Source organism: Miscanthus floridulus, chromosome 8 (genome assembly GCF_019320115.1).
Source record: "Miscanthus floridulus cultivar M001 chromosome 8, ASM1932011v1, whole genome shotgun sequence".
Lineage (NCBI taxonomy): Eukaryota > Viridiplantae > Streptophyta > Magnoliopsida > Poales > Poaceae > Miscanthus > Miscanthus floridulus.
The window spans coordinates 117279775-117294596 of NC_089587.1; the positions used below are offsets into that span (position 1 = coordinate 117279775).

Here is a 14822-nt window from a genome sequence, read left to right on the forward strand (position 1 = left end):
TTTTTTTTCCTTTTCTTTTTTACGGATTTTTCTTCAAAACAAATTCCAAAATGCACTTCAACTCAATTTACACGGACTAAGGCCTTTTGGAACACAAAAAAATTGTAGGAATTGTACAGAAATTTTACATAAATCATTTTATTTTCATATAAAAAATGCAAAAAACAGAAAATTTTTCTACAATCCAAAGGGGGCTAAAATTTGTTGTTTAAATTTTAGAGCCAATTCACCGTGCTCCTGGGCCATTCAGGGCCACCAGCGGCCTGTTCAGTTGGCTGGTTCATATCATTGCTGGTTCATGAAAAAATACTGCTGACTAATTTATATAAGAAAAAAATAATATTTTAACTAAATATTTACGATCGTTTCCGACGAGCCACGTCCAAACGAGCACACGAACGTTCATTCCACAGGGACATTCGCAATCCGGTCCAAACTGACGAAACCCAAATCTGGACCCTCCGAGACCAGTCTCTGTCCAGTGTCAACCACAAGTCCAAGTCCGCAAGTCCATCGCCGGAAGCGAAACAGAGCCGCTTCTAGGGTTCCATTCCATGGTCGCCGGGGAGCACGCCTCGCTGCCGCGGGAGCTGCGGTGGATGCGCCGCGTCGTCGACCACCCCGTCTCCCACGCCGTAGTCTACGCGTCGGGCTGTGGATGCTCCACGCCTGCCTGGCGCTTGGGATCCTGGGCCGCCGTGCCGGCGGCGCCGAGAGCGCCCGCTTGGCCTCTGTACTCTCTTGTTCTCGCCTGTCGCCTTGTATCTGTTCGGGCTGCGCGTGGCGGTCGCGACGATGGAGTCCGACGAGGTGAGGCATGGAATCGTGCATTCCGCTCTACTGAAAGCATAGTTTCTTTTGTTACTCGCCAGTAGCTTCTCGATTACTGGTGCTCTAGTTTACTGGTTTCTGTAGTACCCTTTGTACTGAATTGTGCCTGCAACTGACTATTTTTGGACTAGGCACAGGCTCCTAAACCTCCTACACAAAGCAGGGAAATTTTTTGGTCAGTGTTCGTACACCTTGTTAAAGACTTCAAACTCGTGTCGTGGCTTCTTTTTATGTTCGCGATAGCTGGACTTTGGGTGCAAAGGAACATATCAGGAAAGAGATGTTTCGCTGAAGAGTTTGGTTCTCTCGTCTTTGACATAAGTGTCATCAGCATCAATGTTTTAAAAAACGCTAGACGCTAGGCGTGCGCTAGCCTAAAGTTTAGAGTTTTGGAAGTTTAAACGAGATTAAACGTGATTAAACGTTTTTGGTTTTTTTTATTTTTGTGATTCTGAGAGCAAAATCAGTACTAATAACACAACTTGAAGTAATAACAGTGATCACAGATTAGCCCCCACTCCTAGCCTATATCAGATGATTTCCTCTTTAGGTGGTTGGCAACATCGGCGGCTTCTGGAGCCGGTGCTGCAGTACCAGCAGCAGCTGCAGCTTCGGAAGTCGACATCCTAATCCCAATCCAAGAACAAAAGTAGCATAGTAAGGACCAACAGATCAACGCATCCTAAGGACTAAGGAGCAGGACACATTCAATCTTAACCCTAAAATAAATCCCCAATCCAATTCATCAGTTCAGTGATTGACATGCGTTTAATTGAGGTCAAAGTTTAATTGAGCGTTTACCCCCTAAACGCAACGTTGGGCCAAAGTTTAGCGTTTAAACGGGATTAAACGAAGTTTAATAACGTTTTTTAAAACATTGATCAGCATTGTGGTTATGCACTTGTTTGTTGTCTGCCCAAGGTGGATCCATGAGTGGAGAACAGGCTAGAAGAGCTGAGAAAGCTTAAAGCATTAGCTGCAGGTACGCATCTAGTTGCTTTGGTGCTTCTGTCTTAATTATTCATTGCTAACAATGGCTAGAACATTTTATTGATCTAGTTTGATTTCTCATAAGCTATTCACTTGTGGAAATTGTTGTACGTATGCAAATGAAATAAAACAATATATAGTTCCATATGTGTCTGCTGCCAGCTTTGATGCTATGTTTAGGACTTTGGGTTAATCAAGTTGTTGTGTGAATCTTGGCAGTATATAACTAAATTTTGTGCTGGTTCATATTTTAGTTCTGACCTGGAAGCTAAGTTGCACGGATACGGATACGCGTATCGGTATCGGAAGGATACGGATACGCGGATACGGCAATTTCCTAAGAAACCCGATACGCGGATACGTTTTACTGTTTTTTTAATAAATATAGATAATAGCGCATATTAAAATTGTGAAAGAGTGAAAGCAATAAATTACCTTGCAATAGCAATTACCAGCCAAAGCAAAGACCGGAACTCCGGAAGCATCTCCATTCTTTAATTGTCCATTCTCGAGTTCTCCAAGACTCCAAGTCCAGAATTTGCACAGAAAAACCAAGTAACCAACTATCAATCAATTTATTACTAAAACTTGACTACTTGAGTATTCAGTAATCAGTAGTAGTTCAGTACATCACCTTGTACTACTCTTGGGCACTGACAGTAAATGGGGATTAGTACCCCTGGCTCAGTTTCAACTCTTGGGCTCTTGGTGAAGCTCAATGACAGCCATATCTCATATCTCATATGTAGACTAGCAAATTCAAGTACACTGACAGTAGTGCTGCCGCCCAGATCTGGAAGAGTTAACAAAGCCACACAATTCGGCATCTCATTCGCAGCATAACCCAATGCCACTATTTTTGTACAGCCACTTCGGGCAAAGGCTTTCTCAAAGCGTCCGTAAATGTTACTGAAAAAGGAGCAAGGAATCTGGCAAAGGGCTAAGCCATTTCGATCGCTCTCCATAATCAGGGTATCAACAGGTCTGGTGCTGTGCTAACTGCTCATCCAAGATTTCAACATAACTGAAACAACAGAAAACTCGAGATCCTCCTGGCCAAAAGTATGAAGCAAATCGCATCTAGAACATGTGGTCCTTGTCCTTCCCACCAAACAGAAACGAATGAGGCAAGGGACTCACCAGGAAGTTGTGGTACACGAACGCGCGGGGCTCCCACGACAGCACCTCCGTCCACGGCTCCCCCCTTCTCCCCACGCATCTGTAGCCCCCTGCAGCACGCAAGCACGAGCAACCACGCGTAAGCACCTCAGAGGAGTAAGCATCTCAGGGTAAAACCGCGCGGTAGAGAGATCGTGGGGGGGGGGGGGACCGAGTCGAAGGTGGATCTGCGGAAGTGCGGGCGCGCGAGCCCGCGCCGCGGCCCTTGGATGCCCCGGGCAGCGATAGCGCGCCGAGCGCCAGGAGCAGGAGCAGCGCCGCCACGCCAGCAGCAGCGCCGCCATTGACGGCCTCCCGCCGCGCTTCCCCATTTACTGTCAGTGCCATGCGGCGTGGGGAGCAAAGAATCAAGCATAGATGGAGAAGAAGAGGGAAGGGGATTACCTCACGGATCCACGTCGCAGGGCGCCAGGGCGGAGACGAGTAGGGACGGAGGCGAGCGGAGGCGGAGGTTCGTCGCTGGCGGCCGGCGAGCGGAAGCGGAGGCGGAGGCTCGTCGCTGGCAGCCGGCGAGTAGGGACGGAGGCTCGTCGCCGGCAAGCGCAGGCGGAGGCGGAGGCTCGTCGCCGGTGGCTGGCGGCCGGCGAGCGGGGTTGCGGCGCGACGCGCGGGCGCAGCCGTGAGGTTATCTCCGTGCGGGACTGCGGGAATGCGACTGCGGGCGTCGGGGCAGAGGATAAGAATGTCTTCTGGGCTTCGGCTGGGCCGTATCAGGACGAAGGATACGTGTCCAGTGACGTATCCGATTATCACGAAAATAATACAAAATCGGATACTCCAAGGATACGTATCCTAGGCGTATCGGACACGTATCCGTATCCGATACGTATCGGATACGCGATACGCGGCTCCAGGGAAGTATCCGTGTAACGTAGCCTGGAAGCACTTCAGCAAGTCTGGTCTGTTTTAAATTTTCTTGTGTAGTCATAACCGAAAAGTGAGTTGAGGTTTTGGTCCCATCCATTTCTTTGGATGTCGGGCGTGCTGTTTGGAGTTTCTCTATTTGTAGAAGTAATATCTTCTCAGCCTTCAAATATGCAAAGCCACAGCTAGTGTTAACCTGAAAAGGCTTTATGTTTATTTATTGTTGACTATCGCTTCGACTTTGCTATTAGATCATCATTCCAGATATTAATGGAAAGTTAGATTGCCAAAACTTCTTCCCTAACTTTGCTGTTTAGGTCATTAGCACTGGTCTATATGTTTTGATTGGACAAACTGATCATCACTTGTGTTATGCATCGTTCTTCCCTAACTTTTTTGTTCTGAGTGTTCATATTGTGCCATGGAATGAAAAGTGGGCTAGTGAAGTTAATTATTCACAGGTGCACATTAAATTCTGACTCATAATCTTATATGTACTCCACTTTTATCTACTCACAGCCTTGGTGCCACTAAAATTTTCTTATGCTCACTCTAACTCACTAACTCGGAATTAAAGCTTCAATAAGTACCAGGGGCACTAGACCACCCGTCTTCGAATGCTCCTGACCTCTTGTCCTCTTTTCCGCTTCTATCATACGAACAACTGCCATGATGTTTCCTTGATAAAATATAGTGTTCTCATTGTTTTTGAGGTGTCGCCTAGTCGTCGCCTAGGCGACAAGGCGTGGTCGAGGGCCTGGGCGTCGGGGTCGCCACGACCTCAGCGTGTATGGCGTCCGCCTCATAGGATTAGGCGTCGCCTAGGCGCGAATGGCGTCGGGCGGACGCCTACCACCGCGCCGCGGACGCCGGATGCTGGTCGTAGGGGAAGGGCGCCAAAAAGAGCGCGGCCGCGCGGGGAATCGACCGCACGCCCGCGGGAAACGGAAGAGACGCGGGAAATCGACCGCGCGTGCGCCTCTTCGCGTGGGAAATCGACCGCGCGAGTCATTGACTGCGAGTGCGGGCGAGGGGAGAGGAAGAAAGAAGGCGGCGGACGGACCTCGACCTCCGCTGGGTTGCTACTCTGCTCGTGTCCACCGGCCGGCCGCCCCTGCCGCGGAGCCGGCCTGCATCTTCCTCCGTCGGCCCGCCTGTTGACTGCGCCTCCGTCGGGTCCCCATCCGCCTGGTATGCCCCCCCACCTCCACTCTGCTTTTCCGCCTGGTATGCCCCCCCGCCTCCACTCTGCTTTTCCAAATCTCCGGCACCGTCGACGATTCGGAGGAGGCGGACGGCGACAGGGACTCAGCTGCGGACTCGCGGCAGGACGAGGACGCGTAGTCGGAGGACGGCGAAGAGGAGCAGTTGCTGGTGGGGGTGGACGACGACGTGGTAGCAGCTGCAGTGGCGGAGGCGGGCTTCTTGGCACCCTTCTTCTTGGACGCGGCGATGTTCTGGCAGAGTGTCTGGAGCTTGGCGTCGACGGAGGCGTGGAGCGGGCCGCAGGAGGCAGCTGTAGTGGCGGAGGCAGGCTTCTTGGACACCCACTCTTCTGTCTGCTCTGCTCTGCTCTGCTTGAGTGCTTGTACTGCTGCTCTATACTCTCTGCTTTGCCTCCTCAAGCTCTGCTCTGAATCTGAATCTGAATATGCTATGCTATGCTCTGCTCTGCTCTGTCTGCTCCGAATATGCTATACTCTCTGCACTGCATGGGAGAAGAGCTTTTGGAAAGGAAAGAAAGGAACATGGGCTCTAGAATTGGCAACAAACGAGGTATGTATGTGCTGCACTAGTATATAAAATTCTAGCTTACAACGTCTTACAATATGCGTATGGCGTCGCCTAGGCGTCCGCCACAAACGCCTAGGCGTTGTGAAGGGGCGAGGCGCGGCGCCTCAAAAACAATGAGTGTTCTTTTCACATAATGAGATAATTAATAGTTTCCTCTGTCCATTTCCTTTATTTAATTTGTACGAGTTGACATATCTTGTTGTCATAGAGAAAGATTTGATTGAATCTTTATCTCTTGATCTTTTTTTTTCTGTTTGACACACTCTCAGACTCTCTTATCCTGAGTCCTCACTGAACTTTTCCTGTAGAGCCTAATTGATTCAATATCACATTTGCTAGATTAACCATGTCTTTCATATCTACCCTGAGTTATGTTGGTAAATTTGATCGGTCTAGTTCTCTCAGTAATTGGTTTCATGTCAGGCCGTCAGAGTAATATTTACTTGCTGCTTTAATTCTGAACTTCCATGCAATCCTTTTACTTTATAAAAATTCAAATGGCCACACTTGACTGAGCATAACAAAATGTGGGTTGAACTTTTGGTTATGTTATTATATACATTTCTTGCCAGCGATGCTGTTTGGGCTTCCCTTTTATGTAGGTGATACCTTTCAGCTTCCAAATTAAATATGCAGAGGAATGACTTAGTGTTACCATAATATAGTTGCCTTAAAAAGTTGTGTTTATCTATAGTTGACCGTTGTCTTTACTTCAGTATTAATTCTTCATTCCAGATATTAACGAAAAGTCTGTTTGCTACTGATTATATATAGCTGTTAGATACTGCTCCGTCCATTACAAATTATAAGATGTTTTGGCTTTTCTAGATACATAACTCTTGCTATGCACTTATATATACCCTATGTTTAGACAGCTATGTATCTAGAAAAGCCAAAATGTCTTGTAATTTGGAACGGATGGATTAGCTGATTTGGTGTGTAAAACATTAGCACTGGTCTACATGTACTGATTGGACATTGATCATCACGTGTTGTGTCAGTATTTTTTTCCTTAGTTTTGGCTGTGTGTGTTCATATTGGGCCATGAAATAGAAGTTAATTATTCACTGGTGCATATTAATTTCTAGCTGATAGGTATTGCGCCTTTTTAGAGCCATGATGGTACTAAAATTTTCTTCATAGATACCCATTAACCCAGGATAAAAGCTTTAATATAAGTACGAGAGGCTCAAGGCTTGCCAATATTTTGTCTTTTTTCTACTTTTATCGTATGAACATGCACCATGATATTTTCTTGAGAAAAGATAAGGTACTTATTTTGAAGGAGTGAAATGGTTTCCTCTGTCTATTTTTTTGTTTGATTTGTAAGAGTAGATATCTTATTATAGTTAAAGATCAGAAACGAATTTTTATCTCTAGTTCCTTCCTTTTCTTTTGGCACAGTCTCGAACCCTGAGTCCTCATTGTACATTTTTGTCAAATTGATTGATTGATTCAATAGCACATTTTTTTAGAATTTACCATGTATTTCATATCTAGCTGGAGTTATGTTTGGTACATTTGATTTATCTAGTTGCATCAATAATTGGTCTTTTGCAGTTCATGGGTCACTCTAGTCAAATCAGGTCAAATGTTGCCAATTTGTTGGCTATGCTGGCTTTGTCACCTGCTTATCTCATATGAAGATTGAATTGGCACAACATCCAAGCAGGTGCTGGTTTTAGATGTTATTACCCCATTCATGTGTAGAGGTTAAGGGTGTGTTTGGTTCCTGGACTTAACCTAAGCCTAGCTAGAAGTTAGCCATGGCCAGATTTGGCCTGGTTGTAAGAGTATAAGGAGGTTGTGTTTTGATGTGCTAAACTTGGTCCAGCTAGCATGTTTGTGTGGAGTGTTTGTTGTGTGTGCAACCCTTTCTTGAGTTTGGTGAGTTTACCTCTGTTGCCTTTCAATTCTTGTGCAAATTAAATTAAATTGTATTCCCATTATTGAACCAATCTGCTCTAGAAATCACCTAGACAACAACCAATTAAACCAATGTCCTAGGGCACTTTATGAATAATTAACAGAAAATTAATGTGTTATTTTAGGACCACCCAGGAGAGTAACAAGGGGAAGGGGGGGGGGGGGGGGGGGGGGGGGGTGTGTGTGGAAGACAAAGTCCCTCATTCTTATGTTATCACATCTCTTCTTCGTTGCCACACGTGCGTGTCTTTGCCTTCCTGTTCCTTAGTTCTCTAGCTTCACCTGCTAGATTTCTTCTGCTGCAAGAGCGTATGCAACAAGAGACTGAACACGACTTAGCAAGGCTTGGCGATGTGGTGTCTCAGCGGTGGCAAATTCTAAGGCACCAGGACATCAATTCTTCTATTCCAAATTCCAAGCACAGGCAATGAAATCTAGGAAGTGAAGTTGGGGTTAGCAGCTAGAGTATAGAGTTAATCCTGCTCCTAATCCAAGCAGCAACCTTCGATGGTTGCTAGATTTCGTTGCTCATGCTTGGATCAGCGCCAAGCACCAGAGCAGCTCAAGCACGCTGTTCTCCTTGCTGTTGTGCAGAGCTGTGGTGTGCTGAGGATGCCACATGATGCCAGCGATGGCGATGGCTGAGACGGTAGGTCAGAGCTGTGTGGCCCGAGGAGCTTGCGACAGTGGGGACATGGAAATCAAGGGGCGGTGACATGAGCCAGACTCCCTCATGGGCCCAGCTAGACCTGGTCTGGCCATCCTTAGCCAGCCGATTTGGGCGGACAGCCTTAGCCTGGCTAATGGTGTACAGCTGGCCAGATCTGGGGCTAAGAGGCCTAGAGAGGCAACCAAATAGGTCCATGTTGGCCCTAGGAAGCCTGTTTAGGCGCTTAGCCAAGTAGGTCCAGTTGATTGACGCAATAATCTAGACATCACAGTGGCGGTGCTCAAAGTGGACAGTGAAGGATGCGAACAGCTTGATGAAGACTGTGTAGGGCGCACAACGATGTAGACGAGGGCATAGTCGATGGTGGTGATGTCATGGTGGAGGAGATCATGGGTGGGCGATGTTGCGGCACAGCAAGGTGATGCAGCGGCACCCTATTGCTTAGAAAGGAATTATGCAGTACTCGCTGACAAACTTCACAGGAGGGCGGAGGCGCATGCAAATGGTTGATCAGACTGGCACACAATTAGGAGGAGGCTGCACAATCTCAGATGGTTAGATTGATTGTATGTGACGTTGGAGAGAACGATGTCAAGGTCGTGGCGGAGGCATCCTGGTCAGTGATTTCGATGACAAATTGGTGAGAAACATTGTGCCTACGAAACGATGAGGCAGCAGCAGTCGAGGGCATCCCCTAAAAGGTCTGCAGACTCGGTCATGTGCAAGGGAAGAAGAGGATGAAGCTGCTGGTGTGGTTGGTGCCAGTGTTGACAAATAGAGGCGCTAAAAAATGACGGTTGACGGTCGGCGTAATCTAATCTTAGATCAGAAAAACCAAAAATGAACAACAATCAATAAACTGGCAAGAGAGAAACCCAATCAACTATCGGGAAAAGAATCTCTTGGGTGGCCGATCAACGCAATCGGTGGCATGAGCCCTAGGTATGAGCAGTGCCGCCCAACGGATGTCCTCATGAGTGATCTCCCTAGGGGCGCACTTAAAAGTGGAAGTTTCAGGGTTTGTGGCCTAGGATCGAAATCTGAACTCGTCACAGCAGTAGGATAAAAGAATTGGAGTAGTCGATTTATTGCTAACTCTTACATTGTTTAGGGGGTAAGAGTAGGCAAGCTGGGACTACAAACTATTCTAATTTACCATATCCGGAGATATCCCAATATTATACCCGTAAGAGTCGCGACTTGCTAGTGATGTTTAAATAGAACTACTGATTTCTTTGTTAAGCTACAATGCTATATGCGGGTTTGTTTACAGAGTTGTGACCTTGTTAATTATAACCCAGCACCTCAATCTATCTACTGAATATCCTCTTAACAACCAGCTTGTAATATCAAATATATAAACCAGTGTACTATCACTATCTTTTAATAAAGATTGGTAGCACGCCAACTGAGCTTTCAGTTAGCTTCTCTCATATGCAGTGCTTCGTTGGATTTCAATTGTTATTGGATGGAATAACCTTGCTTGTAGCATTCTAAGTTCACACAAGAATATGAACTGCATCTACTTATTTTAATTATTAATAATTCAATATGTAAACTGACATTTTTGCTGTTGTCATTTCAGTTCTTGATCGGAACAGCTAGGAGACTGCCTTTTGATGGAGTGAAGAGATTTAGTTACCTTCTGGCTTCTGCAAGTGTTTTGATCTCATTAGTCGAACTACAAGTGGTTGGAGACACAAGACTCAGTGCTACTACACGTTACCAGTTGTTTCTGGCCCTGAAATGACTATGGAAGTAACTTTCCAAGTTTAGCTATTATATCGTCGATATACATTTTACCTTCATAGCCAAAACTCAAACATGAGTTCAGCAATTTTCGGATGAACTTTGTGGATGTGTTAGGGGCAGACCGCGGACCTAGCATGTGGTGGACATGGGTGTACAAATGGACACCCAAAATTTGTCTGAAAAGGTGATCTAGTGGTCATGATATATATGTGCACGATTTTGCTTTGGTAAAACCAGTACGTAAATAGTTGTCCCAAACCTCCCAACATCGTATCAAAGTTTGACTGTTTATCTTTAGATCCTGTGTGGATCCATTAACACAAAAATTAGCTAGCTAATAGCTAATAACTGCTAATTTTTAGGTAGCTAATTTTTAGCGGGGTTGTTTGGATCCACCTGTTAATGGATGGTTGAATAGTGAGTTAAGGTGTATATAAACTATTAGCAACTCTAAATCTTCTAATGGAACTAATAGTTAGTAAACAATTTATGAGTATTATACAAATAACAAATACCCTTATGTAAGGTCTCCTCTTCTAGCCTAAAATAGCTGAATATCTGAGGAAGTTAATTTCTTTTAAGTTTGATTATATTTATAGAAAATATTATCTGTATTTGTATGTCCTAACATGTTTTAAGAAAATCTAGTAAACATGTCCGTGTGTTGCAACGGGAGAAAGAAAACTATCAAACGTGATAAAAAAAAATAGCAACAAAAATAGTAAGTACTTTCTCTATTTTAAATTATAAGTGTTCTAATATTTTTAGAGAGTCAAAGTATCTAAAGTTTGACTCTCCAGATCTTATAGGCCAGTTCCAAATGAACAATCGTGGAGAAAAAAAACTATCAAACGTGATAAAAAAATAGCAACAAAAATAGTAAGTACTTTCTCTATTCTAAATTATAAGTGTTCCAATATTTTTAGAGAGTCAAAGTATCTAAAGTTTGACTCTCCAGATCTTATAGGCCAGTTCCAAATGAACAAACAATTCAATGTCAATCGTGTCGTGTCTTAGAGTCTTGACTCATCTAACTACAAACAGCCGCACTGAGATCAACCGTCATCATCTCATGTAGAAGAAACGTTTGAAGTGGAAGCTAAGAAGCAGGATGCCTCAATCGAAGGTATTCTTGAACCGGCCTTCCGCGAGCGATCTAACGTTCACGATCCTGAACGCAACGTACTCATACGGCCACTCCGCGTGGAAACTGACGTGTGACGATGCAGGTCTAGTCGATCACGTTGCCGTCCTCCTCAGGGGTACGGTGTACTACATATATACTGCAGAGACTTTGCCCCAGCGAGGTCCAGGTAGTAGAGCACGAACGTGTAACCCTTGATGATCTTGGGCTGCGGGTGGTATTTTTGTTGGGTGGGTAAGAAACTCAAGTCATGGGTAACACCACGGAAAACATATATACGTACGAAACTCGGCCTCAAGGTATATTCGTACAAAGGTAAAATCTTTCATCTTAACACGACTGTATGGAACTCCGCCTCTAGCAATCGTACAAAGGTAAAACGGACTGTATTTGTTTAGGAATTTGAAGAACAGAGGAAAAATTTGAATTCAAGTTTAGGACTTCGGATTGTACGTGACCTATAAGATGTTACGCGACGTGACTTTTGGCAAACAAACTGCATTTGTTTAGGAATTTGAGCTGGTGCAGCTGGTACGTTACGTATGGTGTGCAAACGGACTATAGACTGTATTTGTTTAGGACTCTGAGTTGTGACTTGCAAACTGACTTGCAAACGAACTGTCTTGCATTAATCGTGTCTTGTCTTGATCTTACATTTTACATCGATCGAAGGCTCGGATGCAATGACGTCTAGATCGAACGAGTATTTTATAACTTGAGCAAGTTGGGTTCGTATGTGACGTGTGGTGCCATACTTTCCAAAACAAACATAAAAGAAACCTGATCAGAACATCTTGTATTTAGATTAGGATTCCTAATTATATTAAGGTTATTTCAAGATGACATACATATTTCATATTATATACTCCATCCGTTCCAAATTATAAGTTCCTTTGACTTTTTTTTGTTCATCCAATTTACTACGTATCTAGACATATTATTATATCTAGATGCATAGTAAAATGGATGTACCAAAAAAGTCAAAGGGATTTATAATTTGGGACGGAGGGAGTATAACGCGAGAGCTATAGACAAACTTGAAGATAGTCAATTTTCATGTTTACGGAGTTAGTTAGGGAAAGACGGACCAAAAGAATAGATGGATGAAAAAAATAACTGAAAATTTTGTCTCTTTATTATTAGGTATAGATATATTCCATTATGCCACCAGGACCAGCTTGCGCCTCCCCCTCCTACTTTTGGCACATCGTCAACGAGGAGCTTAATACTTGCAAGCGTTTGTTCTCATCCGTCGCTGTTCAAGATGGCGCTTCTCCTGGGGATCGACATGCTGGACGCACGCAATCAGCTGCTTCTCCTTGTACGTGTTGCGCCGCGCTTGCGCCCTGGCCAGTCGCAATCGATCTCTTCTAGTGAGAAAGAATTATAAATGAAAAAAGTAAAAAACATAGTTTAATTGCCAATACTCATCAGTGAAAAAACCAGAATTGGCACGAAACCAAGTTTCTGGCGTTTCGAGATCCAACAAAGAAAACACCAATTGTTCCATACCGTTTCACGTCTGAAACGTTTCTCCGTTATTTGTTTGTTTGGTATAGTTTCTAAGTGGTTCAGGCTTTAGGCTTCCAAACAAACATGAAACATCCCCTTAATTGAGCACCATGACAAACGGCCGATCGAGGGTTTTGGAGACGATGTGGACCAACAAGGTGGCTCAGCTTGCACTGCGGATTTAATGTGAAAAAAAGATTGAGGGGGTGTTTGGTGGTAGTGGTGGGGTGAGGGTGTTATCTCTCGAATTTAGTAATAAACTAGTGCAGGGCGTGCGCCAACGCGCGCATATGCAGTTATAGTGAAAATCTAAAACATGGAGGACTACATAGACATATATTTAGGATATTTATATTACATACGTTGGAAAGAGCCAGCGGTGATGCGTGGAGATATATTACATGTGCTGTGATGCATAGAGATATAGTACATATGCTGATAGTCTTTATAAAGATCAGGTTTCTTGTCTAGTGGTAGTCTAGAACCCTCTCGAGGTGTAGAGGACCGGCATTGTAAGGAAACGACGAGGATCTTCGAGGTGGGAAGTAGGTTCCTTGGCATGTCGCAAAAAAGGTGAGACACACCTGCCATCGATCGGCATCGCCTGCGGGGACAAGCAACATACTGAATGAATTAGCCGGTGACAGAAGCAAAACAATGAGAATGGATGTGTTCTTGTAATAATATAAAGGAAGATAGCATTGCAAACATTATGAACAGAGATGGTTGGACCACATGGCAAGGAGGTGGGAGCATAAGCGATATCTGTATTTCTTAATAAAAATCAGCACAGATACGATTAGGCTATGGAATCATAACAATGAAGAACATTCAGGTGTTGACATAAGTAAAATTGGCAAAGTGCTTATCGAATTGGGACATCAGAGTATGAATATAATAATCTTGTGGAAGCTACATGAGAGTTTATTTTCATCAGGGGTGATATGGAGGAAAAAAATAGAACTTTTATGGAAGTCTGTTCCCCTACTATTAGTTGAGACACTGAGTAGGGCAAGTAAATATGAAACAACGTTTATGCTGAAGATGGGACCAGGATGGTGCGTCCGGGGTCTGGTCATCACACGCAGAGAAGGGGAGGCACGGCTTCGCGATCAGACGCTGGAGGCGAGGAGCGACCGGACGTGCAAGAGGTGCATCAGGTCAATGCTGACGTACGCTGTTGTAGCCTTCGTATGCACGCGCAATGAGGACCGGACGCCGGGCGCGTCAGGTCTCCTATGACCGGATGCGTCTGGTCAATAAAAATGCTATCTGGATGCTTACTGAAAACGATCGGATGCCACGTGGTGGTGCGTCTGGTCACTTCCTTCAGCGTGTCTGGTCTGAACTTAACCCTAGGGCGTGTTGTCTGTTGACCATTGGAGTTGGATGGCTGCCGTTCAAAGGGGCGCCACGTGGATGCCATCCATGGACTGGATGCAGCCGACCGGGCGCTGGGGTGCGCCGGTCAGGTGAGTCCGATCAAGCCCGCGTAGAGCAACGACTCTATTTGTTTGAGGGGCTCTATAAATAGCTCTTGGCCGGCTTGGGGCTCACTCTCTTGGCACTTTGACATACTTGACATCCTTGTGAGCCTAAGCAAACACCTACCACTCATCTTCATCATTGATTTACCATCATAGTGAGATTGTGAGTGATTCCTAGTGCATTTGCTTGAGTGATTGTATCTAGTGGCACTTGGGGATCGTTGTGGCTGCGAATTTCTTGTTACTCTTGGTGGTTGCCGCCACCTAGATGACTTGGAGCAGTAGAAGATCATTGGCACGAGTTGGTGATTGTTCGTGGTCATCTTCCGGTGATTGTGAGGGGTCTTGTACCTCCCCGGCGGAGAGCCGAAAGGTAACTCTAGTGGATTGCTCGTGTCATTGAGTTACCTCACTTGTGGGGTAGGTTCTTGCGGCGCCAAGTGTTGGCTAGGTATGTGATACCTATTAGCCGCCGATCCACCAAGTGTTGATCGACACAACGGGGACTAGCGTGTCGGCAAGCATGTGAACCTCGATAGATCTTGTGCATTGGATTTCTCCTGGTGATTGACTGGGCATTCATATTTTGATTGGTTCATCTCTCTTGCCATGGCAATATAATCACTCTACTCACTCTTTGGCATTTACTTTGGTTACATTCTTGCCTAGTCAA

At 45.1% G+C, this 14822-nt stretch overlaps 1 long non-coding RNA gene across 1 annotated transcript; it reads left to right on the plus strand.

The window, feature by feature from the left end:
• The first annotated feature begins 467 nt into the window (after nt 1-467).
• LOC136473373 (uncharacterized) lies at nt 468-10258 on the plus strand. Its single transcript, XR_010762595.1, has 3 exons — nt 468-810; nt 963-1813; nt 9840-10258. It is a non-coding gene; the product is annotated as an uncharacterized lncRNA (long non-coding RNA).
• The last annotated feature ends 4564 nt before the right edge of the window (nt 10259-14822 follow it).